A 10,537-nucleotide genomic window follows, 5' to 3' on the forward strand; every position below is an offset into this window, starting at 1 on the left:
CTGAGAACAGTTGGAGACACGCTGCTGAACGTTTCCAAGATAACTGTTTTACTTGATTTACATTTTCTTTACAATCTGCTCATCTCTTTCTCGCTCATGTCTCTGTATGTGCTTGTTTTGTTCGTCAGATACAGCCGTGTCTATCTGCAGAAGTGTGTGTGTCAGCAGACAGTGTGTGTGCAATAGTCACGCTTGTTTAGCCGTGTCAAGTGAGATTGGACAGGTGCATGCTGGTTGAAGCACACACACAAAATACACTAAATAAGTGTGAACAAACCTGCGCCCGGCGTGCCAGTCTACTCTACTGTAACATTAACTGTACCGCTGCTTGACTTTGCTTTCTCTTCTTCCCATTGCATTCCAGCATATTTTCTAGGGAGTTGAATTTCAAAACATTTTGGTCTGAGAGAATCTCAGTGAACCACAAATATTGGCTTCCCAGATGTTTAGTCTATTCTCTCACTAATGCATTCGTTTTAAAGGACTAGCTCACCCAAAAATGAAAATTCAGTCATCATTTACTCACATTCATTCCTATATACTTTTCTTTCTTATGTGGAATAAAAGGAAAAATATAATATGATGTTAATGACTTGGAATATAGTGCACAAACTGTATGGACTAGTTTTGCATTGCCTTTATGATGCATTTTTTATTGATTGATTCATAATAGAAGTTATATATATATTTTAGAGATTCTTCAAAATATCCTGCTTTGTGTTTTATGCTAAAAACATGCATGTTATTTATTTATTGAAAAAAGAGCAGTTTGGAAAATCTTCAAAATATCTTACTCTGTATGTATAATATATATATATATATATATATATATATATATATATATATATATATAATATATATATATATATATATATTTATTTATTTATTTATTTATTTATTTATTTAAGATTAATATGATTAGAATGGTGATGATTTGTCTATATATTTTATTATTATTATTTTGCTGTATAGAAATGGCATTTTGGAGATTCTTCAAAATGTCTTGCTTTGTCTTTTATGCTAAAAAAACATGTATGGTATTTATTTATTTATTTACTCTTTATTTCTTTCTTTATATAAAATATGAGTTTAGAGATTCTTCAAAATAGCTTCATGCTACAAAGAAAGTCTTGTGGGTTTGGAATGACGCGAGTAAATAATGACAAAATCTTCATTCTGGGAAAAATATTCCTTTAAAAATGAATAACCGGTCTCGCCCTCATCCACACACACAGGATGGAGTCTCATTCTGATAGATCTGATAAAGAATTTGCTCTTTCCCTTCATTCTCATTGTTATTTAAAGACGGGAACTTTCTGACAAGGTGGCATAGACAGATTTCAACAGCATGCAGCTCCTTCTGCCAGAAGTCTTTACCCTGGAATGTGGCCTTATATGTCAAACAGCACCTAAACAAAAGACAAACAAAAAGCCAGAGTAATTCGGTACATCTATGGTATAGTTCACCTCCAGCAAACACATAGGCATCATCTTGTCAAGTCAAATGTATTTATAGGTTATTTTCCACGGCTTATAAACATACTTTGCATTTACTTGTTTTACAGTGTGGTTTGAAAAAGATTGGCTTGGTACTCCGCAAGACTGGCGCTGTCTGTCTTCACTACCATTGACCTATGGGACTGTTCAGTATGTAATCAAGTTCTGAATCTGAACGAAAATCATTCTATGGCCTACACTGGATGGCGCTGATTCTGAAACCTAACGTTTTTAATACAGTTCACCCTAAAAATAAAACTGTGATACAGTTGAGGATTTTAAGAACATTACAGCCCATACAACAGCAACATAAACATTCCGCTGAACATTCCATGATGTAGCTGCTGACGGAATGTTCATTTTTGTGTTGGATTCGATTTGAATTTTCAAATTGAACATTCTCTCTCTCTCTCTTTTTTTTAATTTTTTTTTTTTATAAAAAAAACAGATACTACAGCTACAGTCATCCTCCCTCTTTCCACCCAGTTTTGCGCTAAAAACAAGCCCGGACAGCTAACACGCCCCCCAGATAAACACATACAGGAAATGAGTGTGGTTGAGCCATGATTCACCCTAGACTGGAAACACTTAATGTCTCTGAGATTCATTCCAGGTTTTAGACAAAGTGTGGCATGTTTACTGCACCAGATGACATTTTTTAGTGGTTATTTGTTGTTTTTGTTTATTGTGAGAGCTTGAAGGAAAGAGCCCTACTTTTAAGTCACTGCTAATTTTGGTATTCACATGAGTGCATTTAAACTCTGCAGTTCTCTCAGGAAACGTCAACGCTTCCCATTAGAAAGTGGAGAAATGAATGGATTTTACTTAATGGACATCACAAATCACAAAATAAGAATCTGCATTGTATCTCCTACACATTGATAATACTAAATGGAGAACAAATGGAGACTTGATACTGTCTCCTACATTTTTTTTACCTCCTCTGGAGTCTCTGAAGAGAATGCAACTCAAATCTTAATTTTTACAAACATTAAATTATTTTATATCTATATTTAAATATATATATCTACACTGGGGGAAAAAATCCAAAATGTTATCAAAATACAATTTCTAGTAAATTTAACAAACAATTACAAAGAAACAGCAAGTAACATTGAATTAAACATGAAATTTTGAAGCCTAAATAATTTTTTACAACTTAAAAAATCATTTTGAATATCTTTATTTAATTTATATATTTTAATTAAATTTATATTTAGTTTTATAGCTCCTTACTTTTACTGTAAGTCTTTTTTTACACTGAAATAAAAAAAAAACATTGTACACTAATTTTTATTCCGAAATTGCTAGTAAAAAAAGAAAGAAAGAACAGGTAAAACGTTGAATTAAATATGAAATTATTTATATTTATAAGAAGAAAAACTGAAATTTTCCTGTACAATTATTTTTTACAGTGTTTTAATATCTTGTTTAAAAAAAAAGAAAAGCTTAAGTTAAAAAACACATAGTGAGCTATGAAAGAGAAACAATAAAAGCCATTATCATCAAACCTGAATTTGTTCAGATCTATCTGTGAGCGATTCCTCACGTGCTCATTTTAGTCTATTTTGCTTTGTATCACTGTCTTTTTGACTTAACTAGTTCCAAATTTGCGTGTTATCAGTATGAAGGCGGAAGGCCTCGAGACCTCTTTTTAGTCAAGTAAGACAGCTGGTTGAAGATGGCAGAACGAGTAATGAGTTTTACCTTTCGTTGAACCATAAAGACTGGTCTACGCCTTTAGGCGCTGTGCCTCACTCGCCCGTCTTTCTTAGTTTCCAGTGCAGCCTTCCACACGGTGCTTACCGAGGGATCCTGTTCCTTGTAACTGGCTTAGTGAGTTAGCTCAGTAATCTCCAGGTCAACTTGACATAAATCTGGATTTTCAACTGTTTCATGAAAGCTGACTGTCTCGCTTATATTTCTATAATTCACAACTCTAGATCAGTAAAAAAAAAAAAAAAAAAAAAAGTGGTCTGGTCTGAATCAGGAGAGAAATCTGCACAGATCAAGCACAGTTTACAAGCCAAAACAGCTCTAAACAAATATGTGGGTGGATTTTGACATGAGAGACAACAGGGGATTAACTTTTTCCACTGGAGGAAGTATTATTATGGATTATGGACTGGTATTTTAGCCAGAAGCAATGATTTAAAGTTAAAATGTTTTAATGATAGACTTGTTTTGTCTTCACATCACAAAACATTAACTGATGGACTGGAGTGCTGTGGATTATTGTGATGTTTTTATCAGCTGTTTGGACTCTCATTCTGACGGCACCCATTCACTGCAGATCATCCATTGGTGAGCAAGTTTTGGGTGGACTATTGCTTTAACACTTACAGCCCATTAACTGAGGAGCTCACTAATCTAAAAAACACTGTTCAACTTTAGAGTATATTAGTAAAATGCATGGCACAGAAAAAAATCCACAATTAATTCTAACTATTTCATACTATTTGATCATTGCAATAATAATAATAATAATAATACTTAAAAGTTGTAAATAAAACAGATTATTGAAGAGCGTTTTATAAGAAAATATTATTTCAGTCGATTTAATTCAAAATTTCACATTCAATTTCATCTTGGATAGGTGCCAATACGAGTTATTGTGTTGCAGTTAATAATCTTCACTCTCAGAAAAAAAGGTATAAAAGCTGTCACTGGGGCGGTACCTTTTCAAAAGGCACACCTTTGTACCTAAAGAGTCCATATTGGTACCTTAAAGGTACATATTAGTACCTAAAGTGTACATATTAGTACCTAAAGGTACAAAAGTGTAGCTTTTGAAAAGGTACCGCACCAGTGACAGCTTTTGTACCTTTTTCTCTGAGAGTGTTCAAAGTCTAAACGTTGCAGATGTCAATGTTTTGCATGACAACAAAGCTTTGCCAGTTATAATCTGAGCCAAGGAACTCCTTTAAATATGGGAATTTCCATGTTAGGGGACATTTATCCAGGATTATTCATTAGCATTTCATTATTCATAACGATCAGAATGAAGACACGTTCACATCTGTTGCTGTTACTGTAAATAAACCATAAAGTGTTTTTTTCCAGCACAACCCAAGCTGAATTACACCTGTATCTGGACTGGGAGCTTTGCCATGTGTTTGCTGCCAAGATGGAGAGTTCTGGTGAAATGCAACCTGATGAATGCAAAGCAAAATTTGACAGAACTAGACATATGAAGATGAAGGTTCATTTTTCATTTGTAGCAATAGTTTTATCCATCTTTTTAGATTTATCAGTTTTCGTGTGATGGTTCATTTTTAATTTGTATCAGTAGTTTTTTACATTTTTTTTTTTTTATCTGTTTTATTTCGTTTTAATTGAGCCCTAGAACGTATTCTGAGCTTTGAAAGAGCATACTGAGAAAATAAATCTGAATCACTCTAACACTGCCAGAGTTTTCTAGCATGTGCAATCCTGATTGATGATGCTGGAAAATAATGCTGATAGTTGCTCAATTATGGTCTTTAACAACCTGTTTGTTTTGGTTCCTCGAACCCTCTTCAGACTCATGAGGAAAATGAAATTGTCTTTAGAGATGGTGAGATAATGAGAGGTGTCATGTTATCTGAGTCAAGGAGGAGAAATACTGTGTCCCAAGCCTGATTCCCCCCCACAAAACCAAAGGTTGGAGGGAGGGCCTTAAAACACACATATCATGAACAGTTATAATTGCACACATTAGATAAGGAACATTGTAACGTTTTCAAACAACATTCCAGTAACCAAAGCAGCTGGAGTACAAATCAATCAGAGAACGCATTGTTACTTGTCACAAAATAGATAATCCTGATGTGTGTGGTGGAGGAGGAAACCAAATTATCAGCTGAAGACATTTCCTTTTGGATCAGTTATGAAAAAAGTGGATTTTTTTTTTTTTTTTAAATTATCAGCTGAAGATGGGATTTTTTTTTTTTTTTTTTTTTTTTTAATAAATATGAATTTTAATTAAATTATGTGATTTCTTTTTATTTGCTGGAAGGCATATGTAAATATGTGCTAACTATTTTGCATACAGCTATAACCAAAAAATAAAAAATAAAGATAAAAAAAGTTTGGATAACACAACTTGTATTGTGAAAGACACTCTAGAAAAGTTATATTTTCTTAAAATGAAAAAGGCTAATGTATATAAACTACTGTTCTAACATTTGGGGTCATCAGGATTTTTATTTATGTATTGTATTTATTTATTTATATTTTAAGGAGTCTCTTATGCTCACCAAGGCTGCATTTACTTGATTGAAAATACAGTAAAAACAGAAATATTTTTACAATTTAAAATAACTGTGTTCTGTTTGAATATATTTTAAAATATTATTTATTCCAGTGATGGAAAAATGGATTTTTTAGCATCATTACTCCAGTCTTCAGTGTCACATGATCCTTCAGAAAATCATTCGAATATGCTGATTTGCTGCTCAAGAAACATTTATGATAAAAAGATAAAAAAAAAAAAAACTTTGAACCGTAAAATATGTGTAAATAACTGAACTCATTGAATCGTTTTTCATAAAGGACACATGTATTTGGGATTCAAAGTGATCATCAAAATAAAAAATAAAAAGCATGCACAATCAGTGACAGGTGGTTTACTAACAGTCATTCACATCGTCCTATCCGTCACATCATAAGCACTGCAGCTTAAATAAGCGTCCCTGGACCATGAGAATCAAGCATATGGTGGAGCTGAACATGCAGGATTAACATCAAATATCCAATCAATAGAATCGGACTGTTTTCCAACAAGACTTGATGGCAATAGTTCAACTGTTGAAACAGAAAATACATCTAAAATTTGGAGTGGACTTAAAACATAAAAAACTTCATAATCTTTTGAACAGACTTACTGTACATGGCCTTATTTTTGTACATCAAATTTAAGCCAATTAGAGTCAATTACTTACAACAAGGGAGTGTTTTTGTAGAAAAGTCTGAACAAAGTACTCTTAGAAAACAGAAATCCCTTACATCTGATAATGGCTTCAAGGCTGGCCAGAGAATTCAGCCAGGTTGTTTTGATTAGCTCTGTTTAGTGCATTATAGGAGAATAAACAGGACTAGCTGTGTATCGTTAGGCAGGACAGATGCTTTTAATTAAGCTGGATATGTCTTGTGAGCCGTGGAGTAATTTCTTGCGCAGGAAAGTAGGTAATGGTCGTTTCTAAGAAAGCAAGAACCATCTTGACGTCTCCGTCCGTGTGGCGGAACGGACGCTTCCCGCAGAAACACGGACATCTGCCGTCTGCCGTGGAGGGGTGAGGAGGCCCTGGCTTCGTTAGCTAGAGTGCAGGCTAATTGGCGGTACATGTTGTGATGGAGGGAGGGAGTGTTTGGGTGCTGCAGGCAGACCATCGCTTTCCCACAGAACTTGTCGAAGAAAGGAGGAAAAGGAGAGTCAGTTCATGATAGTTTACACGATCCATCCTACCTGACATGGGTCATTTTCAGGAAATACTGCCATTGTGTAGTATTTCTGACCTTTATTACTTACTACAAAAAATAAAATAAAAAAATTATCAGAAAAAAGTAAAAAAAAAAAAAAGTAAAAAAATTAATAAATAATAAAAGACGTATGTCTTCATTGGATTAAATATATTTTTTAAAATAATAATAAAAATTGAAAATATAAAATGTAATAAAAACATTTGGTTTCAAAAATATTTTTTATTTATTAAATTTAATTGTATTTAATTTAAAATGCTTCATGCGTTTCAAGTTATGCTACCAGAATTTACCCAATTATGAAGAAGCAGGAACATAAACTATTGTGTACTATTTGGGTCTCTTATGATTTACTGCTGATATAATTAACAGGAAAGAAAAGAAAAATCTTTGTATGTCCCCACTGAATTATATATTTAATATATATATATATATATATATATATATATATATATACTATATATATATATATATATATATCTATATATATATATATATATATATATATCTATATATATTAAAGTTTTTTTTTTCATTTAAAATGACAAATATAAATTATTTTTAAAATAATGTTCTGATTAATTTTAAATGCTTCAATAATTTCCATGTTATAATGTTAGAATATAATTTAAAAAAATAATTATATATATATATATATATATATATATATATATATATATATATATATATATATATATATAATATATATATGTGTGTGTGTGTGTGTGTGTGTGTGTAAATACTTTTACATTTAAAATAATGATTTTAAAATAATACATTTTAAAATCATTATTTTAATGAACAATTCTAAATCCTTCAAACATTTTCTTAGACAATTTTCTGATAGATATTTTTTTTTTCCACAAATAGAAACAGAGTTATTCGTAGTTCCCATTAGTCTTCCATTGTTCACCAAAAACAGAGAGTCCCTTCCAAAACACAAAAGCAAAAGTTTCGAGAAAGTAAAATCTGATGTGAACAGGACTGTTCTTTGAGAAAAACCCCCATCAGTGTCTGTATTTCCTCCCTGGAAGCTCCTGCTCCACCCAAACATGCAGAAGAATTCCTCGTTGTCTGTAATTTAAGTTCATTCTCGGCATTTCTGCAGGAATTCTTTGTTGTTCCTGCCCCCGTTAGACGCACACACATCCCTCCCTCCAACAACTTTTATGTTCCCATTATTTGGCCTCCTCATACCAGCAAGCAACTGCTCGGCTTGGCTCTCGCAAACCATCTGTACGACAACATCCAAGTCAAACATGTGCTGCTAATGTTCTGAACACAAGAGCTTATTCGGAAACATCTTTCTGAATGAGTATGCAAAAACATCCAGGCGCTGGAGTAACAAACCCCATTTAAAGCAAGTGTCTTAAAGAGCGGTTACAGTGGTTTGGAGTTTCTATTTCCATCAGTGTCGCAGCTAATGACTGCTAACACAAACCAGACTGTGACGTCTCTAGAGATGCATGTCTTTTTGCAGAAATGCAAAAAAGGAAATGTGTTACAAAACTAAGTAGGTTACTGTTCTGGTTTCATCTAAGAGAGATTATCCAAATATAGCCTCAGGATTCAAGAAATAAAAGCATGACAGCAAACATCACTGCCAATTTAAACAAAAAATACAATGCTGCGAGTCAGTAATGTGAGTTTATTCAAGCACAGCTACAGACAACAAATTTAGCATTAGCAAGTCAACGTTTATGTGCTTGAGCTTTAGTTTGAGAATAGGTTTGTTTTCTTTTTGTGCATGTATAAAGCTCTGCAGCTTGTAGTCATCTGGAAGCGTAGCATTTTCCTCTACTGTTAGCATAGGTCAACCAATCAAGGGTTGCAAGAAACCTAGATTTAAGGACATTTGCAAATATTAACAGTAAGTATGCAAAACGGGAAAACAAGAGATGATGTCAGCTTAGCTTAGCAACACGGCTTCTGAGAGAGGCCTAATGCCTGTGGCTATTTGGCTAATTAAATTTTGTGCATATAAGCTGTTTTATTAAGGTCCTTGATAAATAATATGAAATATTAAGGTTAAGAGGCTATTATTAACTAAATCTAGATCACTTAAAGGGATAGTTCACCTTCAGTTGCTCCAGTTCACCTTCAGTCCAGACCAACAACTGAAGGTGAACTATACCTTTAAGGGATAATTCACCCAAAAATTGAAATTCTCTTATATTTTACTCACCCTCATGTTGTTACAAACCTCTATGTGTTTCTTTCTTCTGCTAAACACAAAAGAAGGTATTCTGGAGAATGTTGGTAACCAAACATTTGATGGTAACCATTGACTTCCATAGTATTTTTTTTTTTTTCATACTATGGAAGTCAATGGTTAATCTAATTGGTTATCAAAATATCTTCTACAAAATATCTTCTTTTGAGATCAACAGCTGAAAGAAATCCAAACAGGTTTGAAACAACTTGAGGTGAACTATTCCTTTAAAAGTATTAAATGTTTACATGTTTATGTAAATTTAATATTAAAACAAAACACTGAATCACTTCATTTCATCAATATAACACAAAAGAAGATATTTTGAAGAATATTTCAACTGCTCATGCACTGAAAGTCACTGGACTGCAACAACATCAGACCTTTTATCGGACAATTTATGGGGAAAAACAAAATCTGATGCATTTTTCAGCAGAAGAAATAAATTCAAACAAGTTTGGAACAACATAATGGTGAGTAAATGTTGAAAAACATTTAATTTTTTTTGGGTGATTAGTGGTCGGTGATTTGAAACCCTTAACCTGAAGTAATAAACTTATCAAAGGGATTTTTGACTTATCCTAGTAAGCAATGGTTTAGCCATCACCTAGAACACACTAGCACTGTTGCACCGACAAAATGTATCAATGTGCTAAAGATTTAATATGAGGACAAATAATGTAATTATTAAACAGAGCGGTATCAGAGACTAGGCCTTATGTTTGTCTCCATATGTTTTTAATTACATCAGTAGCCATTTTCAGAGTTGGGCTGCAACCAGTGTAAACAAGCACGATGCATCCTCAAGACAAAGCTTCTTAAAGAGATGCAATATTTTTGTAGCACTTCCATGTAGGCATCTCATCATGGGACATTCGAAGTGTGTGTTGATGTGGGTGTGTGTCTTTCCGCATACACATTTCACACCGATCAACACCTTTCAGGTACAAGAGGAAGTTCTGCCACCAACACCTACAGCCAACTATCAAAGCAAGTCCATCAAAGTCACCATGTCTCAACTTACAGCCTTGTGCAGGAAAAGAATCCGAGTAAGTGCAGGCGGTTACAGCCAACTGTGGGCACGCAGCAAAGCCACACATCTGGTTCAACGGGTTCTGAGGGAGAAGCTCACACTTGCTCTACTGTCAATTCAGTTGCATGAGTCAGTCACTCAATGGAGACAAACACGCACACCTGCGATTTCATTGCATACGAGAAATTGGGAGCATTTGCTGTGAGAACGAGACAAGATAGGGGATAGTTTTGATAAAGAGATGCGATAGTTGCATCTGTATACCGGTACCATTTGAAACTTGAGGTTTAAACAAAGAGACTTTTCTACATGCTAACTTTAAAAACAAAAAGGCT

This window comes from Cyprinus carpio, chromosome A6 (genome assembly GCF_018340385.1).
Source record: "Cyprinus carpio isolate SPL01 chromosome A6, ASM1834038v1, whole genome shotgun sequence".
Classification (NCBI taxonomy): domain Eukaryota; kingdom Metazoa; phylum Chordata; class Actinopteri; order Cypriniformes; family Cyprinidae; genus Cyprinus; species Cyprinus carpio.